The sequence below is a fragment of the Pongo abelii genome, chromosome 2, assembly GCF_028885655.2.
Source record: "Pongo abelii isolate AG06213 chromosome 2, NHGRI_mPonAbe1-v2.0_pri, whole genome shotgun sequence".
Lineage (NCBI taxonomy): Eukaryota > Metazoa > Chordata > Mammalia > Primates > Hominidae > Pongo > Pongo abelii.
The window spans coordinates 164,387,617-164,412,194 of record NC_085928.1 but is presented as its reverse complement, the minus strand read 5'-3'; positions in this window follow the sequence as shown (position 1 = coordinate 164,412,194).

Below are 24,578 nucleotides of genomic sequence, written 5' to 3'. Positions count from 1 at the left end.
AGATACTATCCAAGACTGGGTAATTTATACAGGAAAGAGGTTTAATTTACTCATAGCTCAGCATGGCTGGAGAGGCCTCAGGAATCTTATAATCATGGAGGAAGGTGAAGGGGAAGCAAGGCACATCTTCACAAGGCAGCAGGAGAGACAGAAAGAGGGCACAGGGAAATCCGCAACTTTTACAACCTGAGATCTTGTGAGAATGCCTTCATTATCACAAGAACAGCATGAGGGAAACTGCCCCCATGATCCAGTCACTGCCCCCCCAACCAGTTCCCTTCCTCCACACATGGGGATTAATAATTGAGATGAGATTTGGGTTGGGACACAGAGCCAAATCATATCAACACCTAACCAACTAAACATCATAGCTGAGTTTAGCCTACCTTAAACCTGCTCAGAACACTTACATTAACCTACAGTTGGGAAAAAACTAATACAAAGCCTATTTTATAATAAAGTACTGAATATCTCATTTAATTCATTGAATATTATACTGCAAGTGAAAAACAGAATGATTGTATGTGTATTGGAAGTAGTTTCTACTCAATGAGTATCATTTTTGCACTATCTTAGAGTCAAGAAATCATTAAGTAAAACCATAAGTCAGGAACCATCTGCATATCCAGAATCTGACCACTTGTTACCCCTTCCACTCCTACTACTCAGGCCCAAGGCACCAGAGTCTCTACCGTGACTTACTGCAGTAACCTTTCCCCTGGTCTGCCTGCCCACACTCTTGCACTCCTTCCACCCCACGGTTGAATCTCAGTACAACAATTGGAGTGATCCTGTGAAAAACCTGAGTCATAGATTACTTCTCTCTGAAAACCTCAAAGGGCTTTCCATCATACTCAGAATGAAAGGCAAGTTTCCTTACAATGGCCTGCAAAGTCCTATAGCACCCTCCTTGGTTTGGCCTCTCTTTACTAAGCTGATCTTGTGTCCTGCAAGGCTCCCCTCCCTTGCTTGCTCGGCTCCAGCAACTCTAGATCCTGGGTTGATCTTTGCTCAGAGTCTTTGCACCTGCAGGTCCTCAGTATGGGCTGTTCTTGACCTGGATATAACATGGTTTTCCTGTTACCTCCTATAGTCTTTATGCAAAGGTCACCTTCTCTGAAGCCTTCCCTGAATGTGCTACCCAATAGCCCAACCTCATGCCTCACATTTCCTATCCCATTTTTCTTAATCATTTTTTCACTATTGAGCTTATCACCACCTAACATTTCTAATACTATAGTATCTATTTTGTCCTTTTTTGTCTTTCCTCTATAATATAGGTTCTATGAGGAAAATATTTTCTTCTGTTTTTTGACTGTTATTCTTCTAGCATCTCTAATTATGCTTAGCACATTATTGGCCATAAACAAATATTGTGAAATGAATGTGGAGTGAAAGGAATGAGAAAAAAGCAAATGTTAATTTACTACAAAAATTAACAAATATCTGAAAATATGTTTAACTGTATTTAGAATTAAAATATGCAAAGAAATTTACTAAATATTAAATAATCTGACAAAATTAGTGTGATAAAGCAAAAATTTTCATACACAGATAGTAGAGGCAAAACTGTTCAAAGAACAATTTGGCCCTATTTATTTAAAATAATATTTAACTCTCTTTAGCCATAATTACCTATTTAGAAATTTATTTTACAAGTATATTACACAGACCACAAAAGTATATGGATACATAGATATTAGATATTCCATGAAATGTGTTTAATAACAAGAAACTTGAAATCAGTGTTGATCACTGGTTAAATAAATTGCCAAGCTTAATGCAGAATTTAAAAGAATAAAGTAGATTTATATGATGATATAGAAAACTGCCCTAGGAATATTAAGTGAAAAGCTAGATTCAAATAATAGGTATTGTCGGATATCATGTTTTTTCTGAAAGCATATACAAATTCACATGCCCACATAAAAGTTTTTTGGAGGGATATAAATTCACTTTTCAATGTATTGTGTAAATCAATAATATCAGAAATGGTTTATTCAGATTCTTATGAGGTCTAGCTGCTTATCTGATCTCCCATTAAATGTATTTTATTTATGTTTATAGTTTTAATTTTTTTGTTTTTGATGCAGGGTCTCACTCTGTCACCCAGCCTGGAGTGCAGTGGTACAAACATGGCTCACTGTAGCTTCGACCTCCTGAGCTCATGTGATTTTCCCACCTCAGCCTCCCAGGTAGCTGCCACCACAGGCACACGCCATCGTGCTTGGCTGACCTTTAAATTTTTTATAGAGAGGGGGTCTTGCCATGTTGCTCAAGCTAGTCTCAAATTCCTGGGCTCATGCCATTCTCTGGTCTTGGCCTCCCAAAGTGCTAGGTTTATAGGCATGGGCCACCATGCTCAGCCTGAAATGTATTTTAAATTTAAATTATGAGTAGCTTCTAAGATGCCAAATATGTATACATTAAAGTGAACAGATTGTACATTTCTATGGCTATACACTGTGGTAAGTGCAACCCTTAATTTGTTTGTCTGTTTTTCTGTCCCACTAGCCTCTGAGCATCATGAGAAAAAGGACTATAGGTATTTTGCTCTTTATTGTATCCCAGCATCAAGCACTGTTCTGGCACATTCCCTGACTGGTTGCTCTTATTAATTTTTATTTTCATAAAATTGGTTTTTGTAATAACACTAATGTAAGAAGCCTGCAATATTAATAATTACTAGTAGAATATAATGTATGTGTGAGTAGTGAAGCGGTTTACACTTGATACATCTGAGTTCATAGAATGGTAATTTATGCTACAATGAAGTTTTTGAAAACTAAATAAGAAACATTCTTATCACCCTGAGATCTACTCTGCTAATATCTTAGTGGATGTCTTCCCAGATCTTACTCTGTGAAAGAAATACTTTTAAAGAAATGTATATTTGTTTAACAAACAAATGTGATATTATACATACTGTTTTGAAGTCTGTTTATTTCAATTAACAATCTCTATGTTTACATTTTGGTAAATATAATGAGGTTTTGCCTCATATGCTTCTGCAAAGTTTACTATTGAGTACAATCCAACAGGTATATAATTCTGAATTAAAACCAAACAAAACAAAATTTATGAGTCATGATCTTCTGTCTGTGCATCCAAGATTTTAAAACAGTGTACATTTACAAAGGAGAAGGGGTAAAGGAGGAGAGAAGAGAATGTACACCCACTCAGCAAGCCAGGGAGCAAGCAGATACTATTGGTATTTCTGGGTAAACAATTAACCTCAAGACGCTCAAGTGGCTATATCCTGGATGACATGTGTGTTCTAACATTTCCCTATGGGCCTTATTTAATTTACTTACCTGTAACCATATTGTTCCAGAAACAATTTTCAAATGAAGTGTCACCATCAACATTTCTCTACTTGAATAATTTACTTTTGTAATTCAACCGTATGCAATGTTTCTCTAAAAATAAAGAACTTATGATGGATAACAAAGATGAATGTGATATGAAAAAACATTTAAGTAAGAAAAAGACAGGTCTAAAAATAAATGGAGCCAAAAATGAACTACAATAGAAAGTTTATGTCAACAATGTTTTTTATAAAATAGAAGATGAGAAAAAGTATATTTTATTAATATTGCTAGACTAGGTGTGAGATCTACATATTCTTTGTCAGAATGCTGCTGGTGTGTTTATTAACATGAAACCAAGAAGACAAACTTGCATATCACTAAACTGGATAGTTATGAAATATACTTTTGGGGTGGATAACATATTCAGATCTCTTTAAAATCAAATTATTTTCATTCTTTTTTGAACCCTACCCTGGGATTCTTAGAGTTGTTTTCTTTTCCCCTATCTTGAGAGTTCTTGGTTCTATACACATATGTCCTTGTGTCTGTGACAAAGTTTCTTAACCTTCTCATTTTGGAGAACTGCTTGGCAGAAGGAAAGCAGAGGCCATGTAGAAAGGTACAATTCTTTCAAAGACTTGTTCCTGCTCTTCCCCCTCACTTTGGAGGCTACCTCATCCCCCCCTTTTTTCTTTTTTTTTTTTTTTTTTTGAGATGGAGTCTCGCTCTGTCACCCAAGCAGTGGCACGATCTCGGCTCACTACCACCTCCACCTCCCGGATTCATCCCATTCTCCTGCCTCAGCATCCCAAGTAGCTGGGACTGCAGGCACCCACCACCACGCCCAGCTAATTTTTTTTGTATTTTTAGTGGAGACGGGGTTTCACCATGTTAGCCAGGGTGGTCTCATCTCCTGACCTCATGATCTGCCCGCCTCAGCCCCACAAAGTGCTGGGATTACAGGCGTGAGCCACCGTGCTCAGCCAATTTTTGTTTTACCTTCTGATAAATCTCAGCTCTGTCACCCTTGTTAATTCCTAGGTGGAATGCAAGGCAGACCTATTCAAATCCGACTAGGTTTCTGATTGGTTGGCCTGTTGGAAGGTAGATCCTCAAGAACCTATGAGTAAATTTCACCAGGCATAAGTGAGGGATGTTTGAGATCATTTTCTAGACGGCATCTTGATCCTTACTAAAAGTAAATAGACAAATTAATACTTAAAATGCAAAATAACAGTTATTTTCATAGTTGTCATAAAATATATATATAGATAAGATCTATATATGGATAAGATCTAAATCTAAATACATACACATTTAAGATAGATAAGATAGATCTATAGATCAATCTATAGATAAGATCTAAATATAAATATATATTTATATTTATATAGATGCTTATAACTATCTATCTATCTATCTATCTATACATATATATGCATAGGAGTCTGGTTAAAGCTGTGATTGATGTGCCATGCTTGTCACTTGTGAAGAAGAAGGAAATGGGAACAGAAAGGATGAAGGACCAGAAATGTGAAAATATTTTCCACTGTGAATTTTTATTTGATTTTTAAATGTTTGAAGCATGTGATTAAATTATTAACTCAAAATTTTAATTTAAGACCTAATAAAGAAACAAAGAGTGAATGAAGGAAGTAGGATGGAAATAAAAGGAAGAAAGGAAAGGAAAAGGAAGGAAGGGAAGAAGGAAGGAAGTTAGTTCTGTATGTGGCTATAGCATACAGAACTTAAATACATCTAATACGGAAAATGGAAGAAAAAGGTCTTAATGCATTTTATGAAAGTTACTTCCAGTATCAAAGTCTCATTTCTATGACTACTTACAGAATAAACTTTAAATAATTACATCAGCTAATCTATTATAAATGCACTCATGATCAGAGAAAGACACTAAAAGTAGTTATCTGTATTCATAATGGAAAGACCAGGTCAACATTGTAAATACATCTATTTATGAATGGCTTTCTATAGAACCATATATCAATAATTGTAACTTATATACACCCTCAAAAATCCATTCAAATTATAGCATTATCCTTTATTTTTTATTACAGGGACTATTATTTCAGGCAACATTCTTAATATAACTCCATTCTTTAGAATGTATTTCTTTCATTTGTTCATATTATAAAACTCAAAAATTCACACAGTATACAACTCTAACCATAAAGCCCCTCTGAGCCCATATAAATAAATATACTTGGCAACTCAGAAGCTGCCTGAAGCTGCAGAGACCTGCAGAGGACTTTTCAACACTTTTTCCAGTCATGTGATAACCCCTAAACGCAACCCTTTTCCTTTATTTTTTTCCTTGCAAAACAGAGAGAAGGGATGGTCTTTGTAAAAGACTCCAAATAATGAAAATAATTTAGTTGGTAGTTTGCTCTCAGTGCCACTAACATAATACATGACTATCTTTACAAGCTAAAGAAATATAGAATATAAATTTGTTTCTATTCCAAATATATTCTCAGTGACATATGCCGGTAAATATTTAACCAAGAGCTCTCCAAAAAAAAAAAAAAAAAAAAGTCATTTTTTGTGTTTGCTAATTTATGTGTTGTTGCTCTTCCAACCATGAATGCTTTTAAACTACCAATACTCTATGCACAAGTGAATCTCTAACCTCCATATCATTCCCTATTTCCCTATCCTTCTCTGTTTTGTTCTCGCAAATCACTTCAGTGTAGCCATCAGTGCTTCTCTTTTACTATGACAACTCCCCTTCTCCAAATTTCTGTACCTTCCATCTATCCTCAGTAATACATCCAGAAACACCTTTCTGAAATGCAAAGAAAAATGGTAGATAAGAGGCAGAACTAAATTTCATCTCTCACTCAGACAGAGTAGCGTGTGGAGACTCACATTGTGAACTTTTGCTCCAAGAACTACTGCAGGAACATACCAGAAAAGCCGAAGAGAATCCACAGACTCTTTGAAGGAAGTTGATTGCTCCTGCAGGCCCCCTGGGGACAGCCCAAAAACTGTGAGTACCCTAAGTGTGAAAGTGTGAAAGGGGGATCGTCCACCCCTGAACACACACCCTCACTGGGGAACCTGAAGGTCCAGATCACAAAAGGATTTGACCTTACCTGAAGCTGAGACAATTATAGAGAGCTGAGCAAAATACAGGGGTAGAAGAAGCAGTGGGAAGAGCCCCATAGATTCTCTCAGTTCCCAGGAAAGCCATTTATGACTTTGCCTTGCAGAGGTCCTTGGGGAGGGCTGCTAGAGGAACTGGGAAAAGACCACAGGGAGAAGGAAACTTCCAGCTGAACTTTGTAACAATTTCAACCTAACACAAAGTTTCCTGGACAGGACTCGGGGGCAGGGGTGAATCTGGAGTGCAGACACAGCACAGAAGCCACAGCAGCCACGGAGGCATGAAACCTGAAAACTCTGCTTACTTTGACAGCCAGGGGGCTGGTAGCATAAGACAAATTCTCAGCCCTGCTCACCCATTGCCCGGAAACAAACTCGGTGCTATTAACGGGGGCACTATGAGACTGAGATGGGCCTTTGGGTTGCATGCGAGCTGGGTGAGGCCTGTAACTGCTGGCTTTCCCCCACTTCCCTGGTGACCTGCATGAAACAGTAGAGGCAGCCGTAATCCTCCTGAGAACATAACTCCATTGGCCTGAGAACCACACCTGGATCCCCCACAGCAGCTGCAGCAAGCCCTGCCCAAGGAGAGTCTGAGCTCAGACATAACTAGTCCAGCCCCAACCTGATGGTCTTTCTCTACCTGCCCTAGTAGCCAAAGACAAATAACATATTATCTTCAGAGCTCTAGAGCCCCACCCACCACCTGATCCTCCCTATACTACCACAGTTGATGCTCTCTTGAGAGTGCCACCTACTGGCTCGAGGCCAACGAGCACAAAACTAGTGCAATAAATAAAACTACAACTAAGGACCCACACAGAGACCATTTTGTTCCCCTGTCACCTCCACCAGAGCAGATGCTACTATCCACTGCTGAGAAATCTGAAGATGGTTCACATCACAGGTCTCTGTGCAGATACCACCCAGTACCAGCCTGGAGCCTGGTAGCTCTGCTTGGTAGCTAGATCCAGAAGAGAAATAACAATCACTGCAGTTTGGCTCTCAAGAAGCCACATCCCTAGAAAAAGGGGAAGAGCACTATATCAATGGAACACCCCACAGGACAAAAGAATCTGAACAGCAGCCCTTGCACCTCAGATCTTCCCTCTGACATAGTCTACCCAAATGAGAAGAATCCAGGAAAACAATTCTGGTAATATGGCAAAACAAGGTTCTTTAACACCCACAAAAGATTACACTCACTCACCAGCAATGGATCCAAACAGAGACAAAATCTCTGAACTGCCAGAAAAAGAATTCAGAAAGTCAACTCTTAAGCTAATCAAGGAGGTGCCAGAGAAAGGTGAAGTCCAAATTAAAGAAATCAAAAACATGATACAGGATATGAATGAAAAATATCTTCAGTGAAAAATAGATAGCATAAATAAAAAATGATCACAACTCCTGGAAAGGAAGGACACACTTAGAGAATTGCAAAATGCACTGAAAAGTCTCAGCAATAGAATCGAACAAGCAGAAGAAAGAACTTCAGAGCTTGAAGATTCAAAGACAACGTTTTTGAATAAGATAAGAACATAGATCAATGGAAAATAATAGAGAACCTAGAAATAATGCCAAATACTTAAAGCCAGCTGATCTTTGACAAAGCAAATAAAAGCATAAAGTAGGGAAAGGACACTCCCTTCAACAAATGGTGCTGGGATAATAGGCAAGCCACATGTAGAAGAATGAAACTGAATCCTCATCTCCCACCTTCTACAAAACTCAACTGCAGATGAATCAAGGACTTAAATCTAAGACCTGAAACCATGAAAATTCTAGAAGATATCATTGGAAAAACCCCTCTAGACATTGGCTTACACAAAGACTTCATGACCAAAAACCCAAAAGCAAATGCAACAAAAACAAAGGTAAATAGATGGGACTTAATTAAACTAAAAAGTTTCCACACAGTAAAAGAAGCAATCAGCAGAGTAAACAGACAAACCACAGAGTGCGGGAAAATCTTCATAATCTATACATCTGACAAAGGACTAATATCCAGAATCTAGGGAACTCAAACAAATCAGCAAGAAAAAAACAATCCCATCCAAAAGTGGGCTAAGGATATGAACAGACAATTCTCAAAAGAAGATATACAAATGGGCCGGGCATGGTGGCTCATGCCTGTAATATCAGCACTTTAGGAGGCCAAGGTGGGCAGATCACCTGAGGTCAGGTGTTTAAGTCCAGCCTGACCAATATGGTGAAACACCATCTCTACTAAAATATAACAATTGGCTCAGTGTGGTGGCACATGCCTGTAATCCCAGCTACTAGCGGGGCTGAGGCAGGAGAATCACTTGAACCCAGGAGGCTGATGTTGCAGTAAGCCAAGATCTTACCACTGCACTCCAGACTGGGTGACACGGCAAGATACGATCTCAAAAACAAAACAAAACAAAAAGGTATACAAATGGCCAACAAACATGAAAAAAACGCTCAACATCACTAATGATCAGAGAAATGCAAATCAAAACCACAATGCCATACCATCTTACTCTTGCAAGAATGGCCATAATAAAAGAAAATCAAAAAATAATAGATGTTGGCAGGGATGTGGTGAAAAGGAAATACTTTTACACTGCTGGTGGGAATGTAAAGTAGCTCAGCCACTGTGGAAAACAGAGTGCGATTCCTTAAAGAACTAAAAGTAGAACTACAATTTGATCCAACAATCCCACTACTAGGTATCTACCCACAGGAAAATAAGTCATTCTACGAAAAAGTTAGTTATACACACATGTTTATAGCAGCACGATTTGCAGTTGCAAAAATATGGAACCAGCCCAAATGCCCATCAATCAATGAGTGGATACATAAATTGTGATATATATATATATAATATATATATGTATATACACACATACATACCATGGAATATTACTCAGCCATAAAAAGGAACAAAATAATGGCATTCAGAGAAACCTGGATGGAATCAGAGACCATTATTCTAAATGAAGTAACTCAAGATGGGAAAACCAAACATCATATGTTCTCATTCATAAGTGGGAGCTAAGCTATGAGGATGCAAAGGCATCAGAATGATACAATGGACTTTGGGGACCTAGGGAGAAGAGTGGAAGATGGTGATGGATAAAAGACTACAAATTGGGTACAGGGTATACTGCCTGGGCGATGGGTGCACCAAAATCTCAGAAATCACCACCAAAGAACTTACTCATGTGACCAAACACACTTGTTCCCCAAAAAACCTATGGAAATAAAAAATAAATTTATTTTAAATGAAATGCAAAGGTTCCATATCAGTGTGCTTCATTGCCTTCAGACAAAGTCCTGCCATAGCCCAGATGGTCCTTTGTAATTTTGCCCATATGCATATTTGACTCTGTTACACTGGTTAGGTTAAAGTTCCCTAAATGTTTTCCCTCACGTCTCTGCATCTTTGTGTACTGTTTAGTTGTGGTTTTTCTGTCACTAATATTTCTGTTATGGTTATTTCATCTCCCCAAAACATCCTTTCTATTCCCTCACCAGGAGCAATTCCAGTCATATTCTGTTTGAGTATTCTCCTTTCAAATTTTCCCCAAACACTGTACCTTGGGCGTACTCATGTCATTGCACTCAAATCACTGTACTGCAATTATTTGTTCATGTGTTTGCCTCCTCAAAAGACCATGAGCTTCTTGAAGAAAGGGACTATGTTTATTATTCAGCTGTAATGGAACATGATTGAAATGCTAAAAACTGCATGTTTAAAAACTACACATATTGTCAATTTTGAGAATTTATGTTTATAGTATATTCCCTGCAGAATGAAGATGGCAGGATTAAGGGTAAAATAAATATTTCAGAATATTTAAATATTCTTATTCTGTATTTACTTATGCCCTTTTTGGTAATTCCTTTTGGAAATAAACATGTGTCTAAAAATACATTGTAGATTTGCAGATGACCCAAAGCTAAGAGCAATTATTATCATCATGGAACTTATCCTTAGAATTTAAAACAATCTTAATAAGGAGGAGTCATCAAAAATAAAGTTTAGGAAGGACAAGTTTAGAATGACATACTTTGGAATAAAAAAGGAATTGCACAAATGGAAGAAAGATAGGAATCATAAAACAGGGATGCATATAAACTACCATTTAAAAAAGTATGCATAAGACAGCAATGCATGAACAAGAATAGAACTTTAGTAGTCAGCCATGTTTTGATAAATTCACCAACATATCTTGACAGCCTACTCCATGCAAAACATCAACTAGATACTGATCATTTGTGAGCTGATATTGAGGAAGAACCATGCCTGTTTACTCTAAATAGAACAAACAACAATCCTTTAAAAAATACTTATAGTTGTTGAAAAGGTGGATATGGAATAAACCATATAATATGAATTGGTCAGATGTTGACTTCAGTATTGTATCCAAATTTGGACTCAGTCACTTTGAAAGGGACATAAAGAATTTGAAGAAAGTTCAAAAGAAGTAACAGGAAATAGATTAAAATGGTTAATATAAGTAAAGAAGGCTCCCCCCCGCCCCCGCCACTGCCAAAAAAAATGCTGATATTACTTAACTGAAGAAAGGAAGGGTGAAAACTGATTCTAATTGATCCACAATCTTTATCTGAAGCCCTCAGGAGCAAATGCGTTTCAGACTTCAGAAAGCTTCAGATTTTCAAAAGTTCATACCTGTACATTTACAAGCTTTGTGTTAGTTCAGGCCAGGTCAGATTTTTCCACCAAATCATTTACCAATTAAATTTCAGCTTTCAGAACTTTAATTTGTATTTCACACTTGCCTTTATTTTCTTAATTATGGTGTGAAAGATTTAGGCTCAGGAAGTTCTTAAGTGTTGAAAGCTTTAAGAAGGCTTTTTTACACTTACTTGAAAATGGAGCAGTATCAGAGGAACTTTCTGTATTTTAATGTGTTCTTTCAATTCAATATTAAATAAACATGACAAAGAGAAAGTATTATCCATCAAGATCTTATCTTCTCACAGTTGCTTTTCATTCTCCCCATATGGCAACATGTCTTCTTCATTCTTGCCTGAAACCAATTTTCAATTTCTTTCCTCCCAATGACGTCCCAACTCTTGTTGAAAAGTCTCCTGGTGATGCACCTCCTTCATAAAACTGCCCAAGTCAGCTCTTCTGGATCTATGAAGTGTATGTATTTCAGAATTTGCTTCACTATCTTTCTCTTCCTATTTCATCCATGTCTCCTTAATTTGGACATCTGTGTATTGTATTGTCTCTTCACATTTGCACATCTCTAGAGCAGCTCTTTTCTTATCAGTGGTCTTGGCCTTTACATGTGCTCATAAAGTAAAATAGCGTATTTTAGGATAAAAGACTAACCTGTGCTTTTAAAAGACATTCATTTAAGATCTGGGCAGACTGCCAGGCATGGTGGCTCACCCCTATAATCCCAGCACTTTGGGAGGCCAAGGCGGGCAGATCATGAGGTCAGGAGTTCGAGACCAGCCTGGTCAATATGGTGAAACCCTGTCTCTACTAAAAATACAAAAATTAGTCGGCCATGGTGGTGTGCACCTGTAGTCCTAGCTACTCGGGAGGCTGTGGCAGAAGAATCACTTGAGCTGGGGAGGTGGAGGTTGCAGTGAGCTGAGATTGTGCCACTGAACTGCAGCCTGGGAGAAAGAGCGAGACTCTGTCTCAAAAAAAAAAAAAAGAAAAAGAAAAAGATCTGGAAAGACTTTCAAACATAAAATTTACAGTTCACCTGAAAAATTAATTTTTTTCTTTCTTCAGATTCACACACAAAAATAGTTTCTGAGATTCTAAACAAGTAAATGAATTAACAAGTCATCTGCATGGCTCTCATGCAGCTTTTAAAATATAGCTTATAGTAAAATGCTGATTTATACATTATATTTACTTATAACATCATAATAATAGCCGTGACAGCGTTTTAGACATATTTTATTTTTACAAAGATCCAGGTGTTAGCTTTATTAAATCAAGTGAAAAAGATGTTTAAAAGCGTTTTTAAGATTGCATAGCTTCACTTACTTTGTACCAACCATAGATTATGCTAAACATGAAAGAAAAGTTAATTTAATCCAATAAATATTCCATTTCCCTTGTTTAATCCCAGTCATACTATGTTTCATTTTTTACAATATACTATGAACATTTTAGAATGTAACATCCAGTGTCAGTGGTATGAAAATTTACCCACTATCCTTTTTCATCTTTTTCATTTTTCCATTCCTTGCTATAGTACCTTCCATTTTCTTGCAAAAAATAAAAAAAAAAAAACAAAAAAACAAAAAGAAACCTTCAACATTAACCAGAAGAACCAGTGTTTTGCTTCTCTCTTAGGAAAATGAAAAAGTGTTCTAACATTTTCCCCCAGAAATGAGGCTTGTAGTAATGCTGTTTTCGTTCACATTTCTTGGTTTCTGTGATTTTTTTTGTTCCAAATAATTTTGCATTATTTATTAAGCATTTGAAAATTCATTTCTTTGCAAACAGAGGGAATGATAAGCCTCTCAAATGTGCTACATTAGAGGCAGATGATCAAAGGCAATGGCTGGAAAGGGATATTGATGTTATCTCATTTAGCAGAAAAACAACAGATGGTTTCCCAAAGGATATACAGGGAGCTTACAAAACCAGTTTTTACTGCGTTGGTAAAAAAAAATCAGGAAGTCTATAGCTACATGGCAACATACGCTTATATCCTTGTATATCTTTAAAGTTGCTTCTTCTCTAGAAAAACAATAATCATGTTTGGCTATTTTATGAAAGCTGTATGTGTCAGCATGATGTATGTGGGAAAAGAATGAACGGCAATGAGAGATTCAAAATGCTCTCTAGGGAGCAGTTGTCTGAAGGAGCAGGATGCTCCTTTTTTAGTGAAATTCTTTCCAAGAAGACATGAAGCTAACTGATCAATTTATTTCAGATTTTTTCCAACAACAGAAAGTTGAACATTTCATTCATTTGCTGTCACAGTCTTATATTCAGCAAATCCATTTGACTTTTGAAAAATCCACAACCAATTCCAAAATTTTCAGTTTTTTTTCCTAATATTGTGGTAGGCATCGAAATAGAGTAATTGTTCATATTCAAACATTCAAATTACCTGTCATAAAAAACTGGTCCATTTTATTCTCTTTAATTGGCCTGTTCATGTACAGTAATGGAAAAATCCAAAGTTAGGAATCTTTAATGACTTATCCTGTGACTGTGATAGTGATGGTGGCAGAGGAGAATGTTTTATTTGAAATTTACTTGGAGTGAGGAGTTCCAAGAACTAGGAAGTTCAGTTTCTGATGAGCAATTTTTTACGGGCAATACAACATAAATGAGGGTGGTTTTAACATGATTATGAATGAGGCATGTATATACAAACTATTTCATTTGTAAAACATGACTTCATTAGACGTCAACTATTGAAAGAGAATAAAGAGTTATAGATGATGCTTCAGTTAGTCTTAATCTGAATTTACATGTCATTACTCTCTCCTTGCTCACTCAACCTCAGCTATATTGACCTGCTTGCCATTATACAGAAACATCAGGCACACTCCTGTAACAGTGCCCCTGAGCTTGGTATTCCTGCTTCTCTTCCTACAGACATTTCAAGAGAAGTCTTGCTCCTTTTTTTTTTTTTTTTTTTGGTCAGGCCTTTGCCTCAAGTTTATCTTCTCAGTGAGGACTTCTAGGACTTCTCTATCTAATATTGCAACATCTCTCATCCCCAACATGATGTATGAATGGGAGCCTGGTGGAGCCATTATACATATGGAAGAATAAAGGGATGAGCTCTGTTTTGAACACATTAAAATAGAAATGTTCTAAAGGGAGATAGTAAAACAAATCTGTATCTGTCTTTGCTGCACCTACTTCAAGAATGAAGCCTGTTCTCGGCAGGTTGCCTGTGTTCCAGGAAATGTAATCACTCAGAAGGTTGTACAGTGATTGTGAAGGGCTGCAGAAGGGGCCTGCAGAGGGACCTCAACTACACCAATGTAGAGCTCAGCCTCCTTGAGAAGAGAAATAAGAGGCTCTAGGCTAATAAATGATGGAGAAGTAGAAAGGAGCTGGCTACCATTTGCACAATCTGTAGTCATGTATGGAACGTGACAAAGGGTGTTACACTGGGATTTTGTTAAAAAATGAGGTTTGTGTGTGCTCACTTCCCCATCAAGGTTGTTATTCAGGAAAGTGGTCTCTTGATGAAATCTGAAATTTCTTGGGTAAAAAAATAAATCTACTTGTTTCAACTGAGGCCAGGCATTGCTTGTTCAATATCTCAAGCCCAGAAAGGTGAATTAATTCCCGAAGAAAATAACAAGAATTTGTATCAAATTCAGCTGCTTGGATTCAGCAAACCATAACAGTTAAAAGCAAGGATATCGGAAAATTTTTGTATGGTGTTAATGTATCTGAAAAAAAGAACAGTTCAGCATCCTGATGAGTAAGATCTAAGAGCTGTCTTGAACAAAACAAGATGCCAGATGATTCCTAAGACCTATTAGTGATATTTTAAAGATGCAATAAAAGCTCTCTATTGAAAAACAAGGAAAAAGAAATCTATAGCATAGGAAAGATATTAATTTTAATTGTATACTTTTAGAAGTCCTTAAAATAAAAGTAATATGAATATCAAGACTTACACTTCAGGGCATGATGAAATAAGTATTCATGGCAACTAGAAAACCCAAGGAAACTACAAAAACCATTTTTAAGGGTATCAGTTAGCTGCTGAAGCAAAATGGCATGGAGCAACTGGAATTCCAGGAAAAAAAAATGGGGATAATTTCAGAGGTAAACTGAGGAGCTATATAGTTTCCTTTTTCTCTGGGGACATTTGCAGATTTTGGCTAAAATGAAATATGAGCTTGGTTACAACAGAGAGCTGCTGCTAAAGCACAGATAAATAATCACAGTTTTGGCAGCTATGTGGGTTAGAATAGCAAAATTGGAGACCTAAGAGACCTCAAACATAGCCAATCTCCATCTCAAAAATTTACTATATTCTGAAGACATGTAGAGCAAAAGTCTAAATAACTAAGTCAAATAACGCTGAAAAGCAGAATGGAAATTTCATTCTTCTTAGTACTCAAGAGACAAAAGATTCACTAAATTCTCAATCAAAAGCCTATTGAAGGTCACACCATAGGAGCAGATATAAATCATAGGTACACTGAGCCCTATCAAAACTGCATTCCAGCCTGAGTGTAGTCTGTGTCTGGATGAAGATGATCATTCTCCATTCTAGTTTCATAGCAGTTGAAAGGGTAAATCCTTGTTGGTAGAAGATACCTTATGATGAAAAAATTGACTCTACAGTTTCTTTTTTATGCACAATATGTACAATCAATTACTAGACTTGCCAATATATAGAACAAACCAACTAATAACCAAGGAAGTGAAAAAAATAGAAAGAGACAGATTCATAGGTGATATAGATATTGGATTTAGCAGACAAAAACTTAAAAATAGCTTTGATGCTCAAGAATATATTATAAAATATGGACCAACCTAGTAAAATTATTAAGAGTACAAACAGAATTTGAAACTAAAAAAGCATCAAAGTGACATTCTAAAACTAAAAATACACTATCTGGGGGAAAAATTAAGTGAATATGTTTACCAGAATATCAGGTACAGAATAAGACAGGTTTGATGAACTGTAAGATGGGTCAATAGAAAATATCCAAACTGAAGTACTGAGAAAATAAATGAGAAAAGGGCTTAGGAATATGTGAAAGACCAATAGTGTCAAAACATAACTAAAAGTTCTAATACACATGCAGTTGGATTTTCAGAAGGAAAAGATTCAAGGAACTGCCATCCTAAAAGCAAAGAGCTGAGACTCCATCATAAATGTTTTTAAGAGATAATGGCTCTACAATGATAAAAAATTATTAACCCACAGAGTTAAGAAGTTAAGATAATCCAATTAGTACCAATACAAAGAAATGCTATCTGGCCATTATAGTATTTCTGTTCAAACCTATGTAGAAGAGAATTTTAAAAGCAGTTAAGAAGAAAATGACACATTAACTTTGAAAGTGGAGCAATTACACTTACAGCTGATTTCTCAAGAAAAGAAAATCTGAAGACAATGAAATGATGTCTGAAATGTTGGAAGAAAAAAACCCTGCAAATGTAGAATGCCATATGTAAAAATCATACCCTTCAAAAATGAAGGTGACTGGCCAGGTGCGGTGGCTTATGCCTGTAATCCCAGCACTTTGGGAGGCAGAACACCTGACATCAGGAGTTCGAGACCAGCCTAACCAACATGGTGAAACTCCAACTCTAGCAAAATACAAAAGTTAGCTGGTCATGGTGGCGCATGCCTGTAGTCCCAGCTACTCAGGAAGCTGAGGCAGGGGAATCTCTTGGACCCGGGAGGCAGAGGTTGCAGTAAGCCAAGATGGCGTCACTACACTCCAGCCTGGCGACAGAGAAAGATTCCTTCTCCAAAAAAAAAAAAAAAAAAGTGACTGAGAGGTTTTAAACAAAAACTGAGTTAATTCCCAGTAAGCCTGCTTTAAATAATATGCATTACATAAAGTTTCTTTTTTGTGTGTCTTTTATTTTTATTTTACTTTAAGTTCCGGGATCCATGTGCAGAATATGCAGGTTTGTTACACACGAATACATGTGCCATGGTACTGCACTTACCAACCCTTCATCTAGGTTTTAAGCCCCTCATGCATTCGTTATTTGTCCTAATGCTCTCCCACCCCTTACCCCCCACCCCCAGAAAGTCTCCAGTGTGTGATGTTCCCCTCCCTGTGTCCATGTATTCTCATCGTTCAACTTCCATTTATTAGTGAGAACATGTGGTGTTTGCTTTTCTGTTCCTCTGTTAGTTTGCTGAGAATGGTGGCTTCCAGCTTCATCCATGTCCCTGCAAAGGACATGATCTCATTTTTTTTATGGCTGCATAGTATTCCATGGTGTATATATGCCACATTTTCTTTATTCAGTCTATCATTGATGGGGGTTTCTTTTGGCAAAAGAAAATGAAACAGGAAAACATGGAAAAGAATGAAGAGTATCAAAAAGGATGAATCTGTGTATAAATACAAATAAATGTTGATGGTATAAAATAATACTAGTAATATCTTGGGAAATTTAAAATATATAGGGAAGTAAAATTGGCAATGATTACTTAAAAAGTGGACAATGATATATGAAGTTAAAGTTTTCTAAGATTCTAGCATTAATATAGAAGTGATCATTTGTATTAGACAATTATATGAAGAATGCATGCTGTAGTCCTAGAGCATAAAACATAAAAAGAATAGTAAAACAACACCTAACTAACAAATGTAGAATAAAAAATGGAAGAATAAAAATTTGCTTCATCCTAATGAAGGCAAGGGATTAAAAAAACCAAATCATGTTAGTCAAATAAAAAGAAAAGAAATTGTGTAATGGTAGACATGGGCCCAACTCTATCAGTAATAATATTAAATATAAATGGACTGAGTGTCACAAGGTAAATACAAAGATTATCAGATTAGATTAAAAATACTTACATGATACAGAAAACACATGTTAAATGTAAAAACACAGAAAAAGTATAAGTAAAGCAGTAAAAAAGATAATTTCCTACAAACACTAACCAAAATAAAACTCATATAGCTATACTAATATTCAGACAAAGCAGTCTTTAAGGGAGTCTTTATCTCTTTACTAGAGATAAAGAATGATACTTCACAAAGAGGTTAATATAACCAGAAGATATCAAAATTTTAAATATATGCATCCAATAGCATGAATTCAAAATGTATAAAATATAATTAACAAACAGAAAAGAGAAGTAGACACGTTCATAATAACAATGGAGACTTTAACACACCTCTTGCAATATGTGATAGAAAGAAAATGTTTTTAATTAAGTACACGGAAGATATAAACATAATTAAACCTTACTTAATTGGCACATATAGAATGCTACATCAAACAATGACAGATTTGACATTCTTTTTACGTACACATTGTACAACATTGTTCTTCTGCTCTGAATTGGTCATGGTTCTCTAGAGAAACAAAACCAATAGTACATATATGTAAAGATATTTATTACTAAGAATTGGCTCACACAATTATATAGTATGTCAAGCCTAAAACCTGTAGAGCTGAAGTCCCAGTTCAAGTACAAGGCTGGAAACTGCTGTAGAATCAGGAAGAGCTGATGTTCCAGTTCAAAGGCTGTCAGGCAGGAGAATTGTCTTCTACTCAAGGAAGGGTCAGCCTTTTGTTCTATTCAGGGCTTCAGCTGATTGGATTCAACCCACCACACTGGGGAGGGCAATCTGCTTTACTCCATCAATGTCCACCAATTTAAACCTTAATGCCATCCAAAAGCACCCTCACAGAAACACCAAGAATAATGTTTGACTAAATATCTCGGTACCACATGGCCCAGTCAAATTAACACATAATATTAATCATCATATGCTCAAGATAAAGAAATGTTCCCTGCATTCAGACCGCAATGGGATCAAGCTAGGAATCAGAAAAAGATAGAAGAGAACACAAATTATCAATAATACAAAAGAAAATGCTACTTCACTGCAGATTCTAAAGATATCAAAAAGATAAAAGTCTGATTATTCTAATGAAATAAACAAATTTCTAAAAATACACAACTTGCCAAACTTGACAACAAAGACGTAGAAAATTTGAATAGTGGATATTTATTAAAGAAACTAAATTTGTTGTAAGTTTTTCTCACAAAGAAAATCCTAGACAACTTAACTGGTGAATAATCTTCCACGCATGAAAAGAGAAATAATAGTAGTATTACACAAAATCTTCTAGATAACCAAAACAGAAAGAAAATTTCACAACCATTTTTATGAGGCTAACATAACCTTGATTCTAGAACCAGACAAAAATATTATAAGAATTACAACCCTCAAGAGAAGCAGGGCTTAGAGGAATTAGGAATAAAAATGGAAGTGAGTGGCCAGGCACGGTGGCTCATGCCTGTAATCCCAGCACTTTGGGAGGCCGAGGGGGGCAGATCATCTGAGTCGGGAGTTCGAGACCAGCCTGGCCAACATGGCGGAAACCCCGTCTCTACTAAAAATACAAAATTAGCTGGGTGTGGTGGCGCATACCTGTAATCCAGCTACTCGGGAGGCTGAGGCAGGAGAATCACTTGAACCTGGGAGGCAGAGGTTGCAGTGAGCTGAGATCGTGCCATTGCGCTCCCACCTGGGCAACAAGAGTGAAACTCCGCCTCAAAAAGAAAAAAAAAATGGTGGTGAGCACGGCAGAAGCATAATAAGGAAAGGGAGCAAAGGTAAGATTAGAGGGAAATAGGGGCCAGTCATGTAGGACTGTACAGTCCAGGGGAGAGGAGGATTTGGAAATTTATTGAGAAGCAATAGGCATTGATTTACTCAAATTAATATGTTTAACCTAATTACCAGATTTCAAATCGTAATTTATCAAGGAGAAGCTTTACCTAATATCACCATATGTGATATTAAAGATTATTTGTTACTGAATCCTTTAAAATTTTTAAGAAACTATGCTTAAATAACTTTTCAATAAATAAAAATATAATGCAACATTAAATATTTTTATTTGTCTATCATACTGTGACAAATTTTCACAATATTTGTTTTGCTATAAAAATTGTGATTTTTAAAGGTACTTGTAAGTTGGATTATTAAAAAACATTGCAATCATCTCAATGTTGATCTAATATTATTGACTAATTTCTCCCCTCTGCAACTGTGAGTTAAAAAGATGTTCAGAAAAGTTTTCTTCTTTCCTGCTTTCATCTTGGTAACCCTGTCTTTGTTCTTCCTTACCTATTTTCTTCCTTCTTTCATGGAATACAGCTTTGAGGCCAATATATAGCCAAAAATATCAAAGGAAGCTCCCCTTACCTCTCAAGTATACTCCGACTAAAATTTGTAACAACTCACACAAGAAAAATTTGTATCATCTAGCTCATTGATATAAAATATCAAAATATGGCTCCAAGAAAAATTCTGAAACTTCGAGCTATGTTGGAAAAAACTCTGGACAATTTTTTTATTGCACCTGACTGCAAAAGTATATTCTCTTTTATGAAATTGCTAAAGTCAAAGCCATGATTGCCATCAATGTGATATTCTCAGCAGAGTTTGTGCTAAAGTAACAAGTAAACCCTGAAACCCCTGCTTCTTAATACAGTTAAGAGTTTACCACCTGCCTTCACAACATATGGTGCAGGTTAAGAGGATCTTCTAGGTGACTTCTAGGTGACTCCTAGGGTCACTTCTAAGTGATCTTCCTGAGATGACCTAAAGATTTAGGCTTCTTCTATCTGTATCTATTGTCTTGGAGTCTTTGCTCCTGACCATGTGGACAAATGAGAATGAGAAAGATCATGAGAACCTGCCACAGCCCCAGCAATATACATCTCTTCCACTCACATTACTTGCCCAGAGCTAATTATATGGTCCCATCTAAATGCACATGATCTGGCAAATGTCTTCCCATGTGCCCACAGAGGCAGAGGAATTAAAAAAAAATCGCTTGGTGATCACATAGCATCGCTGAAAATGCATATTTGATTAATAGCTCACAGGCGTGTAAGTTAATATTGAAGGCCACACAAATCAGATATCTGTTCTTACCTTTTCAAAAAATGAGTCACGCCATTGTAGTAGTGGGATAGGAGAGTTCTCTGGACCCCTTTGCGGGACTTGTGATGGGGTGTGGCTCACTTAGACACCTTGCATGAGGGGGAGCATGCAGGCAAGTGGGTGCTGGGGCCAGGATGAATGCTTTTGGGCTCCAGCCCCATGGTAGCATCTAGGGATGTTTTACAATTAATGCTCTTTTAGAAGTTGCTGTCCACAGACAGCTAAGTGTTAACCAGCACAGTGGAGAGTCAGGGTGACAGCTTTTTACACCTTCTTGGTACCAGGGTCCTTGTTTGGCATCCAGGAAGAATCAGGCCACACAGACTTGAAGGATGGTGAATGCGGAGGTTTTATTGAGCAATGGAGGTGGCTCTCAGCAGGATGGGGAGCTGGAAAGGGCATGGAGTGGGCAGATAATCTTACCCTAGAGTTTGGCCTTCTGACCATCCTGCTGCCTCTTCAACATTCAGACACTTCTTCTCTTCTCCCTTTCTTTGCTGTACCACTCTGCTCCTCTGCCAGTGGAGTTTGGGGTTTTTATGGGTACAGGATGGGGGACATGACAGGCCAGGATGGTTTTGGAAAAAGCCACATTCAGGTGGGAAAACAAGGATGTGAAGTTTTCATTTGGGGCTGTGGGTGGGGCCTTTGCCAGGGAAGTGCCCTCTTCTACCCAGTAATTCCCTGCCGCTTGTCCATACCAGTAGGAGATAGAGTAAAGGAAGTTACAATAAGAAAACTATTCCTTATTATCATTGACAAATTGTTGGCCATTTATAACCACAGGTAAACTGAAGTAAACAATAATGCATGACTTATTTTGCCTCTAGCTTAAACATACATCAAAACTCCAACTCTTAAAGGCCTTTTTCATCTCTGGGAGTATCCCAAGCTGATTTGGAAAATAAGAGAAACCTTCAATAAATACACAAAGATCCACTGTCTTTTTCAGAAACAATGCCCACATTGATTTTATTTAGTAGCAGATTATAGAGGCCTATACTTCAAAATAACCATTTCTTCCAGCTACATTTTAAGTAACTATATAATATGTTAAATATATATAAAATATGTAATAGATATTAAATAGTAAGAGTTTACCTTCTGCCTTCACAATATATGGTGCAGGTCAAGAGGATCTTCTAGGTGACTCCCAGGATCACTTCTAGGTAATTTCGCTGAGACGACCTAAAGAATTAGGCTTCTTCTATCTGTATCTACTGTCTTGGAGTCTTTGCTCCTGACCATGTGGACAAACGAGAATGAGAAAGATCATCATAATTAAATATCCATTATATATAATTTAAATATCTATTATACATAAATTATAGATGTACTAGATATATAATATAAATATCTATTATATATAAATTAAATTAATTATATATTTTGTATATTTAAATATGTATATATTTCAGGGAATTAAATAAAACTTTAATCTGCTATAGAGCTAGAAGATAAAAAGCTGTAATCACTACGGATAAAACAAACAAACAAAAACAACAGCAACCAAACAATAAAACTAGAGCTAATGCCTGTCAAAACAATAACTTAATAGCAGGAAGTTAGCATGCAAAAAGTTAATTATCTTATGAAAAGCTACTTTCTCTCTGCCTGCAGCAAGGGATGTCTGGGTCAGAAACTCAAAGCACTAATTGCCTGAGTTTAGAAACTCCTGGGATTTATATGTCAGAAGGTCAAAATACTAGTATAGGTAAATGAAGGCTCGTTAGCATGAACCAGCAATTGGGTTGTGGTGCTGCAGATATTTTGTATTAAATGAAAGGATTTAAAGGGAAAATAACCCAAGGGAATGGTGAGTTAAAAGCTGGTGGCAAGAGGAAGGCTTAGAACAAGGCAATCATTAAAAGTCCTTTGGAATTAACTTCATTAAAACAGTTAATAATGCTCCCTTACAACAAGCCTCAAAGTTGCATACAATTTTTTTTGGTTTGGGTTCTCCTTCAGAGACAGTAGTTTACTGCTGACTTTGCATATATATCCCATATGCAATTTTCCAAATGTATACAGGGAAGGTTGTTGGAGACAAACGGAGAAGACTGTAAACAGAGATCTTGCAGAATGTTTTCCTTTCTGTTCTTGACCCTTAATAAATTTCTGCTGAAACTCAGAACTGGTTTTCTTACACGCCCACCTCCTGTGTTGTTTTCTTTCTCTCCAGTATGCTTTATTTCAGAACAAACAATGCTGCTCTATCCTTCACAACTTCCTAGTCCCAGAGGAAATAGAGCCAAGTTACAGACCCCTGGAAAACAACATCTTTAGAGTTAGGAGGCAGAAGGGCAATGTTAGTGCAGAGCACCTCTGTTTTAAAGTATTTACAATCAGTGCCTTTTAAAATTCAAATTGTATTTTAAATTTATCTAATTATTGTAAGAGTAATATGCTCATAAAAATTAAAACAAAAGTTGGGCTTGGTGGCTCACGCGTGTGATCCCAGCACTTTGGGAGGCTGAAGCAGGTGGATCACTTGAGCTCAGGAGTTTGAGACCAGCCTGGGCAACATAATGAGACCCCATGTCTACTAAAAATATAAAAATTAGCTGGGTGTGGTGATATGTGCCTGCAGTACCAGCTACTGGGGAGGCAAGAATTGCTTGCACCCAGGAGACAGAGGTTGCAGTGAGCTGACATGGTGCCATTACACTCCAGCCTGGGCAACAGAGTGAGACAGCCTCAAAAAAAAAAAAAAAGACCAAAAACAAATGTAATTTGTCAAATCGAATCTATAAAACAAATCTCAGAAGAATTAGTAATCCCTCCCTGCCTTCTCCTCCAATCTAAAGAATTTGATATGAAGTCTGTCTCCATAGATAACTGCTTATATATATATGTATGTGTAGCATATATATCTACATCTATGCACTAATAAATTGAGGTGTAATTTACATACAATAAAATATACACATTTTAAGTGTACAATGTAATGAGCTTTGACAAATGTATATGATACAAATAGGAGACAGGGAAATACTGGATAGAAGAAGGCAGTTCCCTGGCAAAGGCCTCGCCCTAAATGAGAACAGGCATTTCTGTTTTTGTGCCGAAAAGTTGCCTTTTGACCTGCCACACCCACCTATCCTGTACCCATATAAACCGCAAACTCCCAGCTCCATAAGGAGATGAACAGAAGAGCAGAAGAAGAGCAGAACGGCATGGCAGAGAGAAGAGGAGTGTCTGAACACCGAGAGGAGTTCAGCTGGGGGCAGTCAGAGAGGAGATTGGCTGCCGGATGGCCAAACTCCAGGGACAGATCATCTTCCCACTCCATTCCCTCTCCAGCTCCCAACCATCCTGCTGAGAGTTACCTCCACCACTCAATAAAACCCAGATTCATCCTTCAAGTCCGTGTGTGGCCTGATTTTTCCTGGACACTGGACAAGAGCTGAAGATACAGAAAGCTGTCACACTAGCCCTATGCCTTTGCAAAAGGGCAGAGGGTCTACTGAGCTGTTTAAGACTTAAGTTGTCTGTGGATGGCAAAGCTAAAAGAACGCACTGTTA